We start from the raw sequence: 24,060 nt of genomic DNA, 5'->3' as shown, positions 1-24,060 counted from the left end.
ACTTCTATTTTTTACAGTATGATACCGTTTGCTAACAGTCGCCCAAAGCAAGTGTGGATCCAGTTCCTGATACAGACGTAGTGCAGGTTGCATAAAGCGGATCGGTAGGGGCAGCTGAATTACCTTGTATAAGGTTCGCAGTTGATCAAGTTGGACTTCACTGCTCATTCTGACGCGGTTCAGCCTCCTGCAAATCTGCCATCTCGAGTACTCGCCCCCAGACGTCTCCTGTATTGGACTGTAGTCGTTTGGAAGGCAAGTAAGTTCTTTGTTCAAGAATCTCTTAAGGGATAAAGGTCCTCCAGGACGACATAAAGGTCCAAATGAATTTTGGGTCCATCGAAGGTACACTTAAACTTCTCAGAGTGTTCGTGATGGGCTCTTCGGCAGAGGGCGTCCGTGAATCCGACAGCTTTATATATTTCATCAGGATCGTGGGTTTCGTGCAAGCTATTATTAGTTGGCGTGTCTTATTTAAGCTTGAATTGACATGTCTGGCATGTGGATGAAGCAACAGTACAATTTTCGCCCCTTCCTGTTCCATGGAGTGGAATGATCTCGTAGGCTCAGTCGTAGTTAATTCAACAGGCTGACTTCAGTTGAGCCGTAGAATACAGTAGAGGCTCGATAGTTCGAGGTGAGCGGGACTGGGACCACCTCGATCTGCTGAAAACTCGGACTATCAAAATTTATGCAGAAAAAAGAAATAAAACGATACTGAAAAGAATAAACCACATCGACAACGCCTATCTTGTTTTTTCAAACTCCAGTTTCTTTATAGTTTTTCAGTTAAGAGATCCTTCATAGTATTTCTTTCAAGACAATTGTTCCAATTTAAGTCGGTTTCTTTGCCAGTCAGCAATAGTAACTTCAACAACACCTTACTCGAGAGCAAGGCCTTTTTTAAAAAAATTGCTTCTCCTTTCTCAAGTCGTTTTAATGCTTCTTACTTAAAGTTCAAAGTCACAAATTTTCTTTCTTTTGTTACAGCACCCAGTACGAACAAAAATAGTCAACAAAGAAACCGAAAGAACACTGTGCTGTACTTACAATGACAACCCTAAAACAGCACTTTCAACAAAAGGTTTCCTTGTATAGACAATTAAAAACCGGAGGAAGGATAGGCGTGGGGCCATTGGCACCGACACTATTAAGAGGTGTGAATGGTTCTACAAGGTTTGCAATATGAGTGGATGGAGAAATGGATCTACGATCGATACACCGAACAGTAATTACTTTTTATTTTTTATTTTTTATGAGGCTCGGTTTTATGGCAAATTCGTACTTCCAGACTCGAAATATCGAGACTTTGTCCTACTGGGAAAAGCAGTAAGTGTCTAAAGAAGATTGCATACATAACACTCGTGCGACTCAGTCTGTAAAATTGTTGAGATATGTGGAACCCTTACCAAATAGGACTAACACGACATATTGAACGTATACAAAAGACAGCTTTTTTTGTCTCACGAGACATTGTCATGGAAACTCTTACAAACTTACTGGAACGTTCCTGAAGACGGAGTCCCAACTGTACTAAGGAAGTCTACTTGAGCTGTTTCAGGAAACGGTATTAGCTGAAGAATCTACTTATCGCTCCCGTAGGGACTGCAAAAAGCATATTACGCGCACAGAGGCGTATAAACCGTCCTTCCCGCTCTTCATTCACGAATGAAAGGGGAAGAGCCCACAATAACTGGCAAAATGGGAAGTACCCGCTACCATTTACTTTCAGAGTCGTTTCCCAAGTATAGCTGTAGATGTAGGATATATTCGCGGTTGGTATGCGAGAGAAAAGACCCTGTCCTTTGAATGAATCTCAGCTTATCTGATATTATCGCCACTGTCGCTACGAGAAACGAATGTTAGGAAACGTAATATGTCCCTTGACTGATTTTGGAATGTCGGCTCTGCGACTTTTGTAAGTTTCTCCTAGATACTCGTCTGTCTCGTATCGTACCTTAAATCACTACTGACAGAAACACGTAGTTTGTGACTGGTTCGCCCTAAGTTATCCACGTATCGCCCGCATCTCGTGGTCGTGCGGTAGCGTTCTCGCTTCCCACGCCCGGGTTCCCGGGTTCGATTCCCGGCGGGGTCATGGATTTTCTCTGCCTCGTGATGGCTGGGTGTTATGTGCTGTCCTTAGGTTAGTTAGGTTTAAGTAGTTCTAAGTTCTAGGGGACTGATGACCATAGATGTTAAGTCCCATAGTGCTCAGAGCCATTTGAACCATTTATCCACGTATCAACAAAGTTGTAATTAATAGCTCCAGATAGAAATTCTGTACAAGTCGCCCTCCACAGGCACTCAAGAACGACATATGCCCACATACAACAGTGTCATCGTCTCTTATTGCTGCCCACCTAGCCTGAATGCGTTTAAAGCTCTACCTTTGAAATATGAAGAAACGCGTCATCTATGTCTGGGCTTTCTGATGAACAAGGAACTCCGGGGACTTAGGTGCGCACTCATATTCTCAAATTGCAATGTTGCAGAATGCTAGCCTGAAGTGTGCGAATCGCGGCGGTACGTCCTCCGGCGAGGCCGCGCGTCGCTTCAGGCCGGTGATCTCAGCCAGGTGGGCGGCCGACCCAATGTCACCGGAATGTGCCGAGGCCGCGCGCGTGGTCGCACGGCCGGCCGGTAAACACACCGACACCTCCCGAGACGCGCTCAATTTATTGCCGGGCATTTAATACTACAACGCTAACTACAGCCTTGCTCGTAAACACGGAAATACGAAGATATATGAATAGATCTGCTGTCAATTACGTACCTCCGACGTACTGCAGGTATCGCCGGGCGTTACACAAGTACCGGCCACGACTTTGTCAGTGTTGTAGCGTAGGTCGTTTACTGAATGTTTCATTAGAATCCATTACACCCAGAGAGTAGGCTGCAAAGGATGAATATGTTACGTATCCCACCCAAATCTGTCGCCTCCAAGCAATACTTTCTCAGAAACGGGTAGAGGTATCACTTGGTGAAAGAAAAAAAATGAATTTAAGCTTTTAAGTTAATGCAACCCAGAGATACGGCCAGTAATGCCACATATTTTGATACTCGCGAACTCAGTAATAAAAACCTATAGGGTTCTTCCATTTCATCTAAAATCATAAAATTTGGCTAGAAACAACGTTTCCACAGTACAAACAAAGGGAAAAATGTAAATATTGTTAATTTGTAACTACATCACATAGAAAATACTTCATGCGATTTGTTTTCTGTTTGCCTGTCTGTTAAGACTCATATTTCTCAGGAACCAGTATAGGAATCAAGGTGAAATTGGTGTCATGGTATCTTGGTGGTGTCAATAACGTAAGCTTCCAAGCCAACGTAGCCAAAAGGTACGGTCCTGTATGTCACATCTTTGGTACTCACAAACTCGTTTATCAAAACCTACAGATGTAGTGGTCTAGCGATAAAGCGCCTGCCTGAAACTAGAGAGGTTGTGGCATCGAATCTCAGTTGAACCACGGATTTTTCAGTCTTCCTTTTGACGTAGTCTTCACCTTTCAACGATGTGAGGATTCGTTACAAATAACACTGGTTCGGATTCCTCACTTTAACTGTGCGCCCTCTTCCCCCAGTTGGATAACTGGGTACGTTAGGAAAACAAAGTCGCAAAGGCTACCAGGTCACTGAGCTACATGAAATTATTATTATTATTTCTTTACTTTCTCAGACGTTAAGTCTGGTTAAAAATGGAAAGTGACGCGGACCTTGATCAAGCGTCACTTCCTTTTAACTGTACGGTATATGTTACACTGCATTTATGAACTTTCGGGTAATTGAACATGTATCAATAATTACGGATTTCTGTAATTGCATATATAAGTTTGGATGTAGCTGTATTGCATTGATGTACTGGTGGATATTGTGTGGTATGACTCCTGTAGTTGATAGTATAATTGGTATAATGTCAATTTTATCCTGATGCCACATGTCCTTGACTTCCTCAGCCAGTTGGATGTATTTTTCAATTTTTTCTCCTGTTTTCTTTTGTATATTTGTTGTATTGGGTATGGATATTTCGATTAGTTGTGTTAATTGTGTTCAAATGGCTCTGAGCACTATGGGACTTAACAGCTGTGGTCATCAGTCCCCTAGAACTTAGAACTACTTAAATCTAACTAACCTAAGGACATCACACACATCCATGCCCGAGGCAGGATTCGAACCTGCGACCGTAGCAGTCGCGCGGTTCCGGACTGCGCGCCTAGAACCGCGAGACCACCGCGGCCGGCATTAATTGTGTTAATATTGTGTTAATATTATTATTATTATTATTATTATTATTAGCAGCAGCAGTAGTAGTAGTAGTAGTAGTAGTAGTAGTGTCCTCATACAGCGATTAAGTTTGCGCGGAATTCTCAGGGCGCGAATCCTACTCGCAGTTGAACATTTTTAAATGGCTCTATGCTAGTTTTGGTAACCAACTAGCAGCTCTTGATGAGGCGATTTCGGTAATAAGTGCAGTAGGCAGAAGGTCAGTAGAGATCACGCTAATACAGTGTAACACAGCCTTTACCCTTGATAACAGCCTTAGTTCGACGAGTAAGGGAGTGTACAACTTTTCTTCATATACGGTTGACGCCATTGATGGGGACGTTGATAGCTAAATTTCACCTGCTGTTCCAAGAGTGTCAGAAATTGCATGTGGTAATAAGATTAGGTGATTTAGCATGTCAGTCGAAGTGCAACAGGCCATCTGACTGCTCGTCAAATCAGGAAACTATTCGTGCAGCCCTGTTCTCATCTTCAAAGACGGGGATGTCCACAGCATACTAACACGAAGATGTAGAAGAAAGAGCAACACGTGGTCACTGAAAATGTTGAAATAGACACCCTGGTTCATGTTCATGATGAAATGAATGAGAGGGGGCAATGCGTGATACAAAAAAACACTCCAAAACATCACGGAGTCACCTCTGGCCTGAATTAGCTTCACGCATTGTGGTTTGCCTTCGACGCCTTGCGTTATTTGAAAATGGGCAGTATAGAAACTCGTCGCACCACACTACAGGCCTCCAATCAGTTACTGTTTCGTTTCTGTATTGTTTGACCCACTGAAGACGTGCAGATTCATGTGCGGCTATGAGCAGAGGACTATTGCGAACCCCCCGATCCATAGGCCCAGTGCGTGCAGATCTGTTCGCAATGTCCGCTCGGACTCTGGCTGAAGTGGGTTCGCATTCTTTGATAGTAGCAATTCCTGTCAGGTTTGAAACCATTTGACAGTGACAAGGCGTAACACTCTTCTCCAGTTTACGATCTCTTTACGATTACTGTTCTTAGACTGTGTTACTTTACAACCAATAGAACACCAGTCCTCGTCGGCATCTTGGACATTGAACACTGAAACACCAACAAATCGGGTAACTCCACTCACGGTGTGCTCGTGGCCACCTCTTCCATTGTGCCATGTCACGCAATTCCTACAACCGGCAAATGCACACCACTTCACTACGATGGCTCACATCAGCTGTTAAGTGTCACGTCACACCATGGTAACAGTTCTGCACCGTCAACTGTGAGCTTGCTTAGCCTTTACCTGCCTCTTAACTGGCCCATTTGCTGTCTACAAGAGGCGAAATGACTTTGTCCCGAAAATTATCCAGGATCAAAAAGACGAAAACAATAAAAAATGGAAGAACTATCATCATACAGCAAAGAACGATTCTGTTTCTTATCTGTAAACCAAATCTCATGAAGATTGCTTCAGTGCAATGAAGGAAGGGAAGAAGGTTCGCCTGGTGGCGTGGCCGTGCGGTTCTAGGCGCTACAGTCTGGAACCGGACGACCGCTACGGTCGCAGGTTCGAATCCTGCATCGGGCATGGATGTGTGTGATGTCCTTAGGTTAGTTAGGCTTAAGTAGTTCTAAGTTATAGGGGACTGATGACCTCAGAAGTTAAGTCCCATAGTACTCAGAGCCATTTGAACCATTTTTGAAGAAGGTTCGAATGTAAAGTCTGTCTTCACCTACAGGTGTGTCACTAGAGACGGAAAGTTAGCTCAGCTAGACAAGAAACGGAGAAGGAAACCGGGCTTTCCTTCGTCGAAGGAAATATCCTCGCAATCACTTACAGTAATTTAGGGAAAACACAGAAATCATAAATTAATATGGAGAGAGAGATTCGATCCCCGACATAAGGCTACTATACAGAGAAATCTACCAGTGCTCAAATATGAATGTCGTCACCCTGTAACTCCAAATCATAAATTTTAATTTATCTGTACAAATAATCACAATTTTAACATAAAGCATCTCGACATATATTCTGAATTATTGATAAAGCCAGTCTCAGAATAGACAACAGGTGTGAAATTAATGCACATCGTAAACTATGTAATCTTTCTTTATGGATCAACGTCTTTCCAACTTCCAGGTACAACAAACAGTTAAACCAAATATCTAACTAAGAAAAACTTTAGTGGGGTAAAAGAGTTCTGTTGCCCAAGATTCACTCTTTAATAATGTGTAGTCTATGCTCCATGGATATCCAGAAACTTGTCTACAGATGTGTAAATATTCATGTGACCACTGATACAAGCATTGGTACTGAAATGACGCAGAAACTCCAAATTGTGTAGCAATTCTGAGGAAGAAAGGTCCCACCACTCGAAAGCCGCAGTTGGACCTCTTTTAGACTCGTTCAGTTGGCTGTAGTAAACACGAGTGCGCCTCAATGGCATGGTTGCATGCTTTCTTCACACGTTGGCACCACACTGAGCCTCCTGCAGTGAGCATTCCCTATTATGGGTAAATACAGATGGCGCTCTGGTAGCTATACCACTACGCTAGCTGTTGGCGGGTGATATTGAAACCATTATCAGCACATCTACTGTCCCCCAGGTGGCATATGCAGTCAAAGGAATCGTCGTGTTCTTCCCAGGTGTACTAAAATTTTTCCTGCAGTGTACATGATAATAAAGAACAGAAGGGACGGACGGGCTTATCTGATTAATTACCTCGAATGTCTTGCGGAAGGCCGTGATAGTACGATTGGAAAGAAATGAACGGGATCGTAGTAATTATCTGTCATCTTGCCCTAGTCAAATAACGTTAGGAACATTACTGTATTATTACGTATTTATTACTCTTGGGGTAAAACTTCCATTCCCTTGTTAACATGAGTCGCTCCTGTTTACTATGACCGGTTACTTTTGTTGAGGACGGAGTAATGACAATATGACCTCGGCAAATGTATGTATGCGGTATGAGTGGGTTCCCGAAATCTGTTGATGTTGCTATAGCCTGAACACGTGGTACCGCAGCGCTGGCCTGTACGCTGCCGGGCACCTGTGTCACCGACCCGCACTCGCGCGCCTTGCACATCGGCAACCCGCACAGCAGACCGCAGTGCAGGCATCCATCGCCTCTGAAAGTGGCAGAGGGGACGTACACTGTCTTGTCCACTTCTGGGACGATACTGCAGCGAAATAAATAACAGGTCTCATATGGGTAGGATTACCACCTTCTGAAATGCTGTCATTCCAACTTTCTCAAATATCGCAAGCTTGATATTCAAATATTTCTTCACGGAGGGAATGCCATGATCAGTCTTTCACGTATAGATTATAGTTACTGTCATTATCTGAGATGGTGAAGATGCTTCAAGCTGATGCTCTCTTAGAAGTCTGCAAGGCCCGCAGAGCTGCCGCTAGTGTGTTGGATTTCTCGTATACATAAAAATTAGGACACAGTTACCTACGGCAACCTCAACATAGAATTCCACAATATCGTTGACGTTTGTCTGCAAGAAGGCACATTTCCTCTATGGATTTGTTGTACAATTACATTAGCATTGACACATTCTTAAGGTAGCTCCACAATATTATAAAATTGTACCACTGAGCAAGATTCTTCACTTAATACGTAAATTTTAAATAACTATTGCGGGGTCCATTAGGCAGAGACCGTTCCCAGAGTTTACAACGCTACTTACTGATGCTGGGGTCACATGTTCGATTGTCTTCAGCCACTTCAGACTGTGTCGACAGCGGAGGTTGACACACGCTGCATTCTGTCTAACGACGACAAATGCAGAGAGTTTTCAAGAGTTACGCAGCTACGTCTACACGCAAATCATTAATGTGATGCCAAGGGCAAAGGTTTAAAATAACATCCGAGTCTTAAAAATTATTTCATGTTCACTGTGATGAAAACGAACAGCGATTTGTGCAATGCTACTGTACCGATTTTACAATTTGAGCGAATGCGTGTAGATGCAGCTGTGTAACTCTTGAAGTATCTCGGTACAAGTCTCACGTTAAGTTAAAGTTTGAGCTCCAGCTTTTTGAACAACCATATACAGTACCTAACTCTATTCCCTGATCATTAGGGAGCGAGATGGCGCAGTGGTTAGCGCACTGGACTCGATTCGGTAGGACGACGGTTCAAACGCGCGTTCGGCCGCCCTGATGTAGGTTTTCCGTGATTTCCCCAAATCTCTTAAAGCAAATGCTGGGATGGTTCGTTTTTAAAGGACGTGGCCGACTTTCTTCCCCATCCTTCTTAATCCGATGGGACCGACGACCTTTCTGTTTGGTCTCCTCCTCCAAATCAACTAACCAAACCTGATGATTACGATGGTAGTTATGATAGTTGATACCTTGAATTTTGACTTCAGTTGATGTTCTTATGTACGATGAACTGTTCCTTAACAGATACTCTGTGTCAGCGGCAAGTGCAGTACGTAAACCATAAAGACAGCGTGAATAAACTTAACATCACCTAGGAAGGATCATAATCTCAAATACGTGGGTTAATTCATGAAAAAAAGGAAAAAGATAAAGACAGGCAATACCTGTCAGTGCCACTATCTTCAAAAGCATCCATCCCATCCCTTTACAACTAATTCAGAACATAGTTAATGTCCATTCGCTGTATCTGTTCGTTCCCATGGTGCAAACATGGCCCTGCTTCTTAATGTGAAACCAGTTTCTCTTCAAATCTTCAGTGTCGAATGATTTCCCGTTGAATACTATACAATCCTAAACTTTCCATTCTAATGAGGTAACAGCTAAATTCAAAATCTTGGGTTGCTACTAGATCCACAACCACAACAATCAAATGACAACACTTTGGTACGTTATTTGTTATTAAGTGAAGTAATTTTTCTATTTGAGTCCCATTTGGACTGCTGAACAGATTCGGTTGTGGAAACATTTTTAAATGCGAACACGTGTGCATGCAGTTTGTTCAGAGTCCATGAACCATGCAGTTTACACCTACAGCAGTGTAAACGTAAAGAGTCAACGACACTGACAGACGTCAGAATAAACCCAAAATAAGACGAGTGTCCGCTACATTGACTGTTCAATCAATCACTATGAATCATGAAGCCATTACTGATCTCAATGCACCACCATATGTCGTTGGTACACCCATACACCCTTAGGGGTATACTGAAGAGTCATTACTTTAGGCATACGCATCGTCATGTTTTGTTTTTGATAACTAATAACGACCTTCTCTCCTAAGATTACACTGATGCATGCGTAAATTTTTGAACTCTGAACAAACCTTACTCACCACTCTGATGGCTTGTGCAAATGTTCACATTTGAAAACGGATTTACCGTTGAAATCAGTACGGATTTGCAGTTGAAAGCAGTACTACAACAGGAAATTAAATAAAAATAAACATTAGTCTAAAACAGACAGTATGTACAGAGTGAGCGAGAGGTCTCCGTACACCTCCAATCGCTCGTTAGTATAAAATGTTATTATCCAGGTCGTTAGTTATATGAATTCTTATCAGTTGTTGGACATCATGTTTACATGTTTTTGCATTCGCAGTCGATTTTTAATTTGTAGTAGTGGCAAATGTGAGCGGTCGTAGTTAGACTATAGAGAAACCCATAGCGAAATGTGTGTGGGTGCACGAATGATAACACACAGGGCAGGCAGTGAGACGGGTTATGGGAACATTCCAGGAAAGATTGAATAGGGCTCTACTGCGGAAGGTAATACTTCCGGATTGGGAAATACGTGCTTTTGCTTTTTCCAGTGATAAAGGCACGCCACGGAGTGTAAGGAAGAAGATACGAAAAGTAACATGTGCCGCAGTCTCTGCTTCGATCTCCTACGAAATCGACACGTAAAAGTCCTTGTTAACTCGGTATACCGAGGACAGCAATCCGAGATCACATGAAGAAAGACCTTAAAGTCAGGTCTTTTACACCGATATTCGTAAATGAGTCATCGGATACAGACTGGAATGAGTGCGTTTTAGCTTGCCATACTTCGTAAATTTAATTTTCAAATGCAGCGAACCGTACCAACGTTATGTTTTCAGATTGAATGAATGAATGTCGTGTGACTAGGGCCTCCCGTGAGGTAGACCGTTCGCCGAGTGCAAGTCTTTCGATTTGACGCCACTTCGGCGACTTGTGCATCGATGGGGATGAAATAATGATGATTATGAAAATACAACACCCAGTCCCTGAGCGGAGAAAATCTCCGACCCAGCCTGGAATCTAACCCCGGCCATGAGGATTGACATTCTGTCGTACTGACCACTCACCTACCAGGGGCGGACTTTTCAGATGAATGGGCCATTTATCGCAGCTCACGTGTCAGAAATTTTGTCGTTTGAGCCAAAGAGAATCTTCATTACGCAGTCCAGTAAGAAAGCCTCACAGGACGCATATGGTTGCAGCCTCCTAACTATAATCTTGCAGGGAGCGAGTTCCCAAATGAACGCTTTCAGGACTAGATAGGTCGTAGTTCATCAGCAACACTAGTTCTCTTGAAATGGCCACCAAGAAGTGCTGACCCCACCACACCTGACAATTTGTTATGGAGAGTCATTAAGACGAATGTATCTGCACGTCATCATGCTACAGACGAAGAATTGCGCGTTGCTATTGAGGATCCGTTCGCAGTATAACACCGGACATGCTCAAATATATGGCGAGAAGGCCATGGGAGCGTATGTAGATGTATTTTCAGCATGATGGAGAACATACAGATATATTGGACGCCTAATATGTAAGCAGGTTCTTGTACTAAAACAAATCGAATCCATTAACACTCGATACTAGGGGATACGAGGACTTCTCGCTCGCAAGACAATTAAAAAAGAAAGTATTTCATATTTTAAGAGGTGGTATTATGCACCAAAACAAAACAAAAATGTCCAGTAAAAATAGGCTGTGAAATGCATGATTTAAGAGCAATGAGCCCTTGTTCATATTCGCTAGCCGGCCGGAGTGGCCGTGCGGTTCTAGGCGCTACAGCCTGGAACCGAGTGACCGCTACGGTCGCAGGTTCGATTCCTGCCTCGGGCATGGATGTGTGTGATGTCCTTAGGTTAGTTAGGTTTAAGTTGTTCTAAGTTCTAGGGGACTGATGACCACGGCAGTTAAGTCCCATAGTGCTCAGAGCCATTTGAACCATATTCGCTATTGCGAAACACGTCTTTTCTACTGCAAACTCTTTGCTACTACGAACGAAATACAGAACAAAATTATCAGCTGAGGACACATTCCTCCTTTATTGTCCATAGATACAGCATGCAGCAAAGATCTGTTTGTATTGTTGTTTTAAACTGTGCTCAGAGTTCTGTGTAATTGCGGCGCACACATTAATGATAATGGAACCAAGGTGTGTTGTAATCAATTTGTGAAATGCTTTAGAGAGTAGTTTTAACTCCGCGCTTAACAGAATAATAGAAGCCTATTATTCCACACGGGAAATGGCAGACATGGTCTTCTGTTATGGTGTGGCAAATGGAAGCAACGGTCAAGCCTTCTTCCTGTTGTCCTGGTGTACTCTTGGGAAGAAGCGAGTACTGCAACGAATGGAAGAATATTCTGGAACGAAGTACGTAGAACTGCAGCGTCTATTGGGGTTATTCATCCTGTAGTGTGTTGATGACCCCATATCAGGCACAGAGTTTCCAAGTCCTTTGATCACAAGATCAGCCTGCAAGAATACAGCCGGCCGGGGTAACCGAGCGGTTCTAGGCGCTACAGTTAGGTTTAAGTAGTTCTAAGTTCGAGGAGACTGATGACCTCAGAAGTTAAGTCCCATATTACTCAGAGCCATTTGAACCATTTGCAAAAATACAGTTCTGCCAAAGGCTGCAGCAAAGATGTGGTGAAGGTCCAGATGGAGGTCCAGATTTCACAACAAAGATAGTGCTCACAGACGAGGCCAGTTCAGCGCGAGATAGGATTGTCAGTTTTTATAGCCATTATGTTAGAAGCTCTGTTGTATTACAGTAACAGAAAAATTAGTTCTCACATCGTTACTCATTTGTTTACAGCATTCCGCAGGTTGTTCCTGCTCCACGATGCACTGCGTCCACGCGTCTCCAAGGTCACACAAAATGTAATGACCAAGTTCATGTGGGAACAGCTTGAGCATGTGCCTGGGCCGCTGCGACTTCCTTGTGTTTGATTCTCTAAAAATAGTATCTCAGAGGGAATGTCAAGTTTACTCCAATAAATATAATTGTGAACAGAATTTTTAATCATGTATTGTTTATGGTTAGTCCTGTGAACAGTGGGTATCAGTGAATAGCACCCCCCATAATTGCCAATACTGCTCCTATAAATAATACATAGTGGAAGTGGGCTACTACGTAAAATGCATCATGTAATCCAATGTCAAGGGATGAATTTGCTACTACTAATCCTGTTAATCCACCAATTGTGAATAGGAAAATAAACCCTAGAGCTCATAATAATGGTGGGTTAATGTGAAGGACACAGTGGAGGACTGCCTACTCTCACAGCCACGGAGTAATTCTGGGAACAGGGAATAATTAGGCTAGTGAAAATAGTGGGATAGTTGTGCTCAGGCCTTTGGTGATTACTTTTGAATAAAGATTTCAATTAGATCCACAGTGTTGTTTCATATCTTTCCTTTTGAACACACCTCATAATATGCAAGTATGAAATTTTCATTCTTTAATGGAGTTTGCGCTGATATGGAACTTCCTAGCAGATTAAAACCGGTGGAAGTGCAGCTGTGAGGACGGGTCATGAATCATGTTGGGGTAGCTCAGTTAGTAGAGCACTTGTCCACGAAAGGCAAATGTCCCAGTTTTGAACAGCGGTCCGGAAGAGGTGGAGGAGAAGATTAGTACTTAAGGTCCCGTCGACAACGAAATCGTTAGAGACGGAGCACAAGCTCGGATTAGAGCAGAGTGGGGAAGGAAATCGGCCGAGTCCTTTCGAAGGAACGAGCCCGGCATTTATGGTTTAGGGAAATCACGGGAAACCTAAATCAGAATGGCCATAAGCTCGTTTGAACCGTCGTCCTCCGGCAAGCGAGTCCATCGTGTTAACCACTAAGCTACCCCGCTCGGTAATAGCAGTCCGCCATACGGTTTTAATCTGCCAGAAAGCTTAATATTTCTTGTGTAAATCAGTCCCGTTGCTATGATCATAATAGTGTAGAGTACAAGCACGCAATCAAACATTTGGTTAACACTGCGGGCACGCGTGGCTCATTAGCAGCCACACTTGCACTGACTTCCGCGTGGAGAGCGGAACTCGCGAGCACAGTCTGAGAGAGGGCGCACAGTTGGTATACGGATGAGGCCGGTAGCGACAAAGAGGTGGAGTGCGGCTAGGAGTAGGAGCAGTCGGTGGCAGGCAGGCAGGCGGCGAGCGCGGCCCGCCATGGCAACCGGAGCCAAGCGAGTGTAGCGGGACCGGTGGGCGGAACTGGTTCAAGGCCGTTCACGGCTGCAGCCCGGCTCTGGCTGTGCTTGCAGCTGCACGCCACGCTACGGCTGGACTCTCTCCAGGCACGAACGCCCTGCTCCGAAGGGAGGAAGAAGCTCTTACAGGGGTCGCAAGAACCAACTAATCCCAGCTGCCCCTGCTAAGTGACAACAACAATAAATAAGGCGAAATACAACTCGATACATTTTCCGCAATGCGAAAACTGCAGCACGTTCAGAACCTCACCGTGGAGTACAGCATTGTAAGCAGAGAACATGTAGTTTTTGTTGTTTCTGGTAACTGAACTTGGCGACAAGTTTGATGAATTATTCAAGCTGTCTGCCCTCTGATTCCGACTTAGCTGCAACACTTGGTCTCACCTGACAACTTACTATTGTCTTCAGCGTGGCCAACAAAGTACTACGTTTCGTCTAGCAGGATTTTGCGATAGCTGAAAAGAACGTTTATAATAGGGAAATTGCGCAGAAACACTGGTAGCAAAAAATGGCTCTAAGCACTATGGGACTTAACATCTGAGATCATCAGTCCCCTAGAACTTAGAACCACTTAAACCTAACTAACCTAAGAAAATCACACACATCCAAGCCCAAGGCAGGATTCGAACCTGCGACCGTAGCGGTCGCGCGGTTCCAGACTGAAGCGCCTAGAACCGCTAGGCCACTCCGGCCGACCACTGGTAGCAGTTACTTCTGTAAAATATCTGGGAGTATGCGTGCGGAAAGATTTAAAGTGGAATGATCATATAAAATTAATTGTTGGTAAGGCGGGTACCAGATTGAGATTCATTGTCAGAGTCCTTAGAAAACGTAGTCCATCAACAAAAGAGGTGGCTTACAAAACACTCGTTCGAACTATACTTGAATATTGCTCATCAGTGTGGGATCCGTTGACGGAGGAGACAGAGAAGATCCAAAGAAGAGCGGCGCGTTTCGTCACAGGGTTATTTGGTAAGCGTGATAGCGTTACGGAGATGTTTAGCAACCTCAAGTGGAAGACTCTGCAAGAGAGGCGCTCTGCATCGCGGTGTAGCTTGCTGTCCAGGTTTCGAGTGGGTGCGTTTCTGGATGAGGTATCAAATATATTGCTTCCCCCTACTTATACCTCCCGAGGAGATCACGAATGAAAAATTAGAGAGATTCGAGCGCGCACGGAGGCTTTCCGGCAGTCGTTCTTCCCGAGAACCATACACAACTGTAACAGGAAAGGGCGGTAATGACAGTGGCACGTAAGGTGCCCTCCGCCACACACCTTTGGGTGGCTTGCAGAGTATAAATGTAGATGTAGATGTAGATGTAGATGTAGATGTAGAAGACAGATCTGGTAAAAATTAAATACGTTGTTCCAGAAACACGCTGAAATGCGAGGTGGCCTGTTATGATAATATACGGGGGTTGGAACTTTAATAGCGGCAACTATTTATTCACAGCTCGTACAAAATAGATACGTGTTTCAAAGTTTGACTGAACTTCAGAGTAGTCACTAGCATTGTGTATAACCCGGTGCCAGCGATGTGGAAGTCGTAGGATACTCTTAGTAGTGCCAGTTGTGTTGACAGTTCGAGATGCGCGGTCTCTTGCCCGACGAACTTGTAGCAGTTCTGAATCGAATGCCGTGAAGTGTTTCCTTCAGATTAGAAGTGCTTGAGCATTGTCCTGAAAAATGATGGTCAGGTCCTACAGAAAGTGTCATCACTTCTGTCTCTATGCTGTCATTTTTGGAACACAAACTACGACCAACTTAGAGACTGAAGTGATGACACTTTCTGCAGAGCCTAACCATCATTTTATAAGACTATGCTCAAGCACGTACAGTGCAAGCTGTTACTGATTTGTTTGACTGATAGGGCTGCTAAGTACTATACCACATACTGCACCCCCCTAACTTAAGCCCACGATTTTTAAACTGAAGGAAACACTTCACGGCATTCGCTTCAGAACTGCTACAAGTTCGTGCGGCAATAGACAGCGCCGCTCGAACTGTCAACACAACTGGCACTGCTAAGTGTATCCTACGACTTCCACATCGCTGGCAACGGGTTATACACAATGCTGGTGGCTACTTTGAAGGTCAGTAAAACTTTGAAACACGTATCTATTTTGTACGAGCTGTAAATAAATAGTTGCCACTATTAAAGTTCCAACCCTCGTAGAAACGGTTACTCCAGCCATAATTAAATCAGATTTGGCATGAAAATGTCTAGTTGCAGATCAAGAAAAAAATAAACAAGTAACGTAAACATTAAGAAGTGTTCGAGTAACTCACCCTGCCCCTGTTTAGAGAGAGAGAGTGTGTGTGTACACTGAGAGTTATGTTAAAATTGTTAGGACCCAAGAGAACTGGGATGATTGCAGCTAAGGCTTGGTCACCACAAATTACTGATAGCAAAAGCATGCTTAGCTTTAACACGTCTAACGATCGGAAAGTTAGCAGTTGCATCACAACTGAAATATTCGTGGCTGTGTTACTGATCAAAGTCGCACTAACACCGACTGCATGGTCCATGGCTGTTGCCAAGTACCGGAAGCGTGAACACAGTCATGAGAATGGCCGCTCTAATGAGGATAACGACGTGCTCCAACCAAGGAACTGCGTTTCGCTGAGATGGCGAGCTACTTTCTCAACACTTTTGTTGAAGTGGACTCGACAACATAACATGCGTCTGCCTGCAAAAAGAGGACCCTGTGACTAACCTAATTAGGATAACAGCTGCAGTTTACGTCAGACAGAGGATCCAGGGTGCTCAGATGCTGGAGTTACTGGTGTGGCGGTAATTCTGAGAAGAGCGCGACGGTCTAGCGTCTCTTCGCTGTGAAGTAGCAGTGGCATGAATTTCAAAGTGACAGTTCGATCAGTCTTTGTGCGTTTTCGTCATTTTGCAAAGTGTCGGGAATAATTAATCTGGGGTTTGGAAAATTACTCCGCCGCCATAAGACTACAATCCTCTGAATACGCAACCATATGGTGGTTTCTAATTTCCGGGGAAAATTCGTTTGATACCATTTAGTTAACAACTAATTCCGGAGATTTTTGAAACAATAATCATATCAGCCCCTCTGTCAAACGATTCATAATTGTACGGAGAATCCCGATCTGCGGGAGGAAATGTAAATTACTAACGAACCCAGCAATGTTTCTCAGCTGCTAAATATGTATGGGAGTTGGACATACATCCTTAACTCCTCTCCCCCCTCTCTCTGTTCATCCCCTCCTCCACCTCTCTTTGGTTACCTCCTGCTCCGCCTCCTCTTTTCCTCCCCCCTCTCTATGTCCACCCCCACCACCTCTGCCTCTTATCCATGACCATGAGTCTTGTCAATTGTAATTGTCAACGGATGCTTGATTGGGAGTTGAAGTCGCTCGAACTGAATGGTTAGATCGGTTGGGTTCATTGGTGTACAGGGTATGAGGCACCTCTCCTGCTGTTGGGCCTGTGACGATAGTAACTCTAATGACCGTATTTCGCATAGTTTTAATCTGTGAATGGGTAAGATAACAAGGTTTCGGATGATCCAGATTCCACAGTAGTAGTCTAATCATAAGCCGATAAGCCACAAATACGCCTTTTCTCTTTTGTGTAAAACAGACAGCAAGGAAGAAAACAAAATAGCACATTGTTGTGTACACAATTTTTGCTTGAAAATATGTGTAGGGAAAAAGGATATATGTGGGAGAAACAATTTGTCTATGATTTCCACACACTGCTGTCGTAGTTGAAACTGACTACAATCAGAGAAAAGAAAACCGCAAATTTTCACAGCACAGCATTTTCTGCCTCACAGTCGTTTTTAACAGAAAACATGTACAGTATCATTCAAAAAATATAAATCTTATATCAGGTTGAATGTTTATTGGTACATCGTGTAAAAATTTAAAGTAAATCGGTCAATAGGTTTTCGAGATTTTTCGTAACAATGTTTCCTCTTTGTATATTAAATTTATATCTATATATTTTATATTTTCAAAAAATGTGCATGGTGATTCATCTGACTCTACCTATGCGTTTTAGGTAATCTGCAAGGCCTCCAAATACCAAGTGCATGATTTTAATAGTCTTTCGCTTGCTATGCGCGAACTTTTAGTCCTACAGAAAAAAATGAACAGGACCTTTTTGGAAGAAGTTTAATGTGGTTAAATTATGTATTGGGAAGCGTTTTTGCTGGAGACCAAGGGTCTAGAGTTATTCAAGAAAAGTGTACAAAAATGATTTACAAACGCATTTTTCTTGAGTAATTCAAAAACTGTGCCGTCCAGCGAAAATGTACTATATTAAATTTCTTAAGAAAAGGTCATGTTAATTTTCTGTATGACTAGCAGTCTGTACGTAGAAAACGAGAGAATATGAAAATCTCACGCGTGGTTGTTAAAGGCATTGTGGGTTGTATAAAACCCATAGGTAGTAACAGCTGAATCACCTTGTATAGCATAAGTTCGTCTGAACGTTCATTAGGGTATGGTGTAAAAATTTGAAGCAAATCGGTCAAATACTTTTCGAGAATTTTAGACAACAACTTGGTTTTATATAGAAGTATACCTTAGTTAATGACTCTCGCTCTGTCAGGAAGCTGGCCAGGGCTGCAATCCTTTCTCCTTCATTCCTTGTGCTATGACAGAGAAAAGTCTTTGCTCTACGAACATATGACTGGATAAATTTTTTAACAGTTTTAGTTACTCCGTCGGATGAGCACGTGCAAGATACGGACGCATCGATACCCGTAACGTCCGTCGAGGACGCCTACGGCGGGGAATCCTTCAACATGGCAGGCCGGTCACCTGAAACTCCGTAGTGGGCCAACATAAGGCCGCTTCGGCAGCAGGCTCCCTCTCAGTTGTATCTCAGTCATATTCCTCCACTAGGTGCCATTTTTCGACTCTGCCTCTGCGAAGTGACTTATGACCGCCACTAATGTTTACCTATACTGGATAGTGGATGCCGTGCTTCCTGTTTTGCTGCGTGACTAGAGTGATAGGTCCCTTATCTGCAAGCCACGAACTGTATAACATTTCCGTATAATGCTTTCTCTACACAATTACTGTAAGATTTATTTGGCACTGTACTTAACCCTTAACTCACGAGGTGTGGTCTCCCAGACTGCGCGAAAATTTTCGAACTCCTCTCTAAGGCCAGTTGTGGTGAAATGCTTCTATGCTCCCCCTACACTCCTTAAATTGCCAAGCCTGCGATGTTTTGCTGTCGGTCGCGTTATCGCCTTCGTGTTTATTGTTGACACGCGTTACTGATGGGTGTTGGAGTCTCCTAGACCGCGCCTCGTGAACTACGTACCTGTTTTCTTCAGTACGGTAACGTATAGTTCAAAATGTGTTCGCACGAATGTGTCAGTTTTAACTTTCCCGAGTTCGATAAAATTGTTAGTCGGTCTATGGAGGAAGGTGTCAGTGATATAGATCAAGAAATAAACGAAAAAATCGACGATTTTACATTAGCCAGTGGTCACAGTTCTGCTATCGAACAAGAGCATCATTCAGAGGAAGAACTTCAGGAAAGTTGTGATGGGGATCTGTCTGTTTCTTCAATGAAATACTTAATGTGTCTGTTAAAATCGAATGTGTTTTGAGTGGCGATAAGAAAAATGTAGTTCCCAGCAATGAATGTCTGTTTGTACCTATCGGGTGGAATTTTTATGCGCCAAATTAAACTGTGGAATTTATTTTTATTTGGAAATTTATTTGCTACAGTGATTGTATAATTTTTCAGAATGAAAAATTCACTACTCTAACAGTCCATTTATGTGTACCACTTAAAATAACCACACAACATTATGTGCTTTTGTGTGATAAATAGTAAAATGCTGCAGGATTTCTTTAGTACAATAAAATAAACTAGAAGCCTTTAAACAACACTTAAATACTTGTAAAAATAAACGTTATGTAGCATAAATTAAAAATTTCGAATGATTTTTGCCTTAAATCGCTGTTTAAACATAGGGGTCCCAGAGACCCCACCTCATGGTATACGTTACAGAAAAGTCACCTCAAGAGTTAATGGTTAATAACATAAATGCAATACGTGTGCACAGTGAAGTAGTAGTGGATTCGTTTTGAGAAGTAACAGACAGTTTAACTGTTGTTGCCGAATGTTATATCTGTGTTCAATAAACTTTCGTTGGCCCATGTGTGAGGATTACAATAATAATCGCATAGTGTCACCTCGAATAATAAATGTTTCAGTGTTGTTGGACGACCCTTCTTGAGCGATATTCCTCTGTTTATGATTATTAAGCGGCTTCTGAGAGGACGAGTCCTATAGTGAGAGACCAGTAACGTACATTATGCTCTAGAACCAAGAGGGAACAATAAGAAAAGGTCATCAAAAGAGAAGTCCTCGGTTTAAAAAGTGTTTTAGCCATAGATGCAGTCTTTTCCCCTTACTGCTCAACCTCCACACTGAAGAAGCCATGACGGAAACAGGAGGTTCATAAATCAAATTAAAGTTCACGGTGAAGCGGTATCAGTCATAATATTCGCTGCTGACGTTGCTATCATCAATGAAAGCGGAGAAAATTTACGGATCCAGTTGAACGGAAGGCACAGTCTACGAGTATAGAATATAGACTGAGAGTAAACCAAAGAAAGAGAAAACTAATGATGAGTTACGGAAACGATGTGAGCAATAAATTGTGGACCATGCAGTAAAGTGGAGGAACTCTGTTAACATGGGAGCAGAATTATGAATGACGTTCGAAGCAACAAGGATACAAGCATAGCCGCAGAGGGACATCATCGCTAATAGAACTCTACTCGTTTGAAACATAAGCTTTAATCTGAGGAAGGAATTTCTGAAGTATGGCACTGTAAGGAACTGAATCGAGCACTGTGGGAAAGCTGGAAAATAAGAGAACCGAAGCGCTTGAAACAATTCATTACTGAAGAATACTGAAAAGTAAGTGGACCGATGAAATTAAAATACAAGTTCTCCGGAGAATGGGCAAGAAACGGAATATGCCAATAACATTCATGGAAGGAAGAACGGAATAAAAGGACATGTGTTAAGACATCAGAGAATAGCGTCCATGCTACCATAATGAGTATACATTCAGCGCGGGAAAAAAAATCTTATTAATTTTCGATGGTGAAATGTCGTGCGGTATTGTGGCGGATAAGCCAAACAGTTCTGTGTCGTTTGTAGCGTGACAAACTAAGGAGACATATTAGAGAATCCTCCGAGTGGTGGAGATATCGAGGAGGCCGATTCCAGTGATTAAGGTAAAATGTCATAGATATGACTGTGGAACAAAAATAAACAAATTAGACAGAGACAGTAAATATTTGTAAATCATATGTATCTAAGAAATGATGCAAGTTACTAGAACAATGCCAACTGAAAAAAAATGTGGAAACCAGTCAGGAAACATGAATGGAACAGCCAACAGCAGGCCTTCGCCGTAGCGAGGCAAGCAGAACGGAGTCCAATAGGACGACTTTGTAGGGGTTCTGTGGAGGATGGTGCACCTATAGGGTCGAGAGAATAATGTAACTGGCGTCGCAGCACAAACTATTTTAGCGGTTTAACTGATCAAATGGTGTTCGTCGTTAAAGATAGTGCACGTGTCGTGATTCGAGCGCGAGCGCGGAGGTACAATTGTGTGAACTTTCGAAAACTCATTCCGATTTTATACGCCATACGTAACTTTATCGGCAAGAAAATGAAACACATATGCTGTGAAACACTTTGAATAAACTCATGACAATCATGCGGAGCATATAATACACTAAGGAACTCAGTGAAAACGGTCTGCGGCTGGCTTCAACACCTCATTCAGTAGTTTTATTTTATGTATCCGTGGTGGATTGCTTAAATGAGATAATATAGCTGTTGATTGTATATCGAAAACAATTTTGAATAGTTACAAACAGTACTAACGATCCGCTAGCGCTTATCCTAACCTGTTATTCGCCTCCAAACACATCCTGAAGCGCCTTTCCAGTAGACAGGATAAACCGAGATTCAAAAAATAAGGCCTTCATAGGAATACCGTTTGTAGTAGTTCGTTCCGACGACGGTACAGCGTCGTCGAGATCACCAAGAAGTGAGTAATATCCACCAAATTGGGAAGAAACGGACTATTGCCCAGTGAGAGTATCAGTTTACGAGTATTCAGGTAATACACAATAACTGACTTAAAATCCGAGAGATTCCGGTTTCTATAAAACAGTTCCATCTAAATAAAAATTAATTTTACTGCTTTGAAGATCTGAGTAACTAAATGAAGTATTTTAACTGTAGACATACCGCTGGTGTACTTTCTTCCAATTATTGAGTTTAATAGTAAGGTTGTTATCTATTTGTATGCATGTATGCTGTTCCAGAGTTCTACAGGTCTGAAGTTTCGACAGTGAATTCGAGCAGTTCAGAGCGCATGATGATCACAAATTACATGCAGTAATTAGTTTTGATTGTCCAATAATTATTTGATTACCAATTCCCGTCGCCTGGATGAGTGATGGAGTTTACGCAGGAACGCAGTGTGAAAGCAGAGGCCTGTAGGAATCAGCTGCTGTGGAGAAGGAGAATGGAATTTTAAAGAGATGAGAGGACAGAGACGAGGAGGGGCATAAAATTCCCACCGGCCGAGGAGCTGGGGGTCGTCCGGCGGAAAAACGTAGCGCAAACATTGAAGGTCTTGTGGTGGCTGAAACTGAGTCATACATGAACGTTAATACGAATAAACGTTTTAACTGTTGTGTTAATTATTTGAAGCCATGTTGTCATTGTATAGCAGTCAGATTGCGTTGCGCTCGTATATTGTGGGTAGTAAATGAACAAGTTAAGTTTGAGTTGTCTTTGTCAGGGAAAATTCTATAGGTCAGTGTTGAAATGATAAAAATAAGTAAAGAGACAGTAGCAACAGTTTCACTCAGCAGTTTAAGTTACACTCAGTAGTTTCACAGTAAACATTAATTTTTGTTTCTAGATTACTTGGCAACATTTGATAATTCGCATTTTTCGGAATCATTTTCTCCTGTTATAAATGGATGCGGCTACACCTTTCGGCAGTCTTTAGCGCCCTGAAGAATTTCTAATATCTTTTCCAACACTGGGACAGAAACGTTAAAAGAAGAAGTAGAGGGAGAAAGTTAGTTGGTCCCGCGACGTAGAAGATTTTTAAGTATGACGACATACAGAGCGAGATGGGGCAGTGTTATGACACAGGATACGCACTCAGGAGTATGCGGTTCGGAACCCAGTCCTGCCATGAAGATCATGTGTTACCTAAATCATTTAAAGCAAATATCCGGATAGTATGTTTCAAAAGGACAAAGCCTACTTCCCTCCCCATACTTCCCCTGTCCGACCTTACAATTCGTTTGTAACGACCTCGATGTCGACGGAACTATAAGCACTAACCTTCCTTCCTTTAGGTTCTGAGAACGACCAAAACCCGTGCAAACCTACAGCAGTGCAGAGCGTCCATAAAATCCCGCTGTCATTTCAAAAATCATATCTTGGAAGCTTGTCCTTTGTTTCAGACCCCACTTGGAACGCATCAAAATGGCGACGGACAGGAGAAGATGAAATATGCCATCTGCTAAGAAGAATCCAAATCTGAGACAACGTACTGTAGACCTATCAACATCAATGTGGAAGGCTACCAATGGCAGAAACAAGAATAATGAGGTGGTTCAAAAACATTAAGGAGACACGCAGCATCAAAAACGTTCCTCGAAGTGGGAATCCTCCTGTGCCTCAGACATGTATTGAAAGAACGCATGCTGCATTTCAACGCCATCCCCAGAAGTCAATTCGTCACCCATTGCAGGAAGCAAGGCAGGCTATCCTTAAAGTTTTACATCAGCGGTTAGACCTTTTTCGTACAAAGTGCAAATGATCCAAGCAATGCGGCCAACCGATCTTCCTCAGTGATATACATTCCTGTGTTTCATGCTGGCCTCCATATATGCTCAAAATAACTACGTGAAAAAGTCCCAGTTTTCGGATGGAGCAAAGTTCCACATTTATGAAAATGTGAATCACCACAACTTTTACGATTTTTGGCCCCAAAGACCCACACAACACTCATGAACGCATCCATGGTAGCCCAAAGCCCTGTGTTGGTGTAGCGTAATGCTGTGTCACAGTCCCATTTTATTTCGTAGAGAAAACCATAACGGGAAAAGTCTAAGTGTTCTTGCTTGAACAGTTCCTGCTACCACAGATCGAAGAGTTGTAGGGGTCCGTCATCTTCCAGCATGATGTTGCAGCCCCATATTAGAGTCTTACACAACACCAGTCAATGACACTGATATCATTTGTGCACCAATCAGTGATGCTGAAATGCTGACCTGTACATCAGCAGTACTCAAATATGAGGGCTATTCGGAAAGTGAGGAACGAT

Source organism: Schistocerca cancellata, chromosome 1 (assembly GCF_023864275.1).
Source record: "Schistocerca cancellata isolate TAMUIC-IGC-003103 chromosome 1, iqSchCanc2.1, whole genome shotgun sequence".
In the NCBI taxonomy this organism is placed as follows: Eukaryota; Metazoa; Arthropoda; class Insecta; order Orthoptera; family Acrididae; genus Schistocerca; species Schistocerca cancellata.
The sequence above is the reverse complement of the archived record's forward strand: the minus strand, read 5'-3'. Positions refer to the sequence as shown.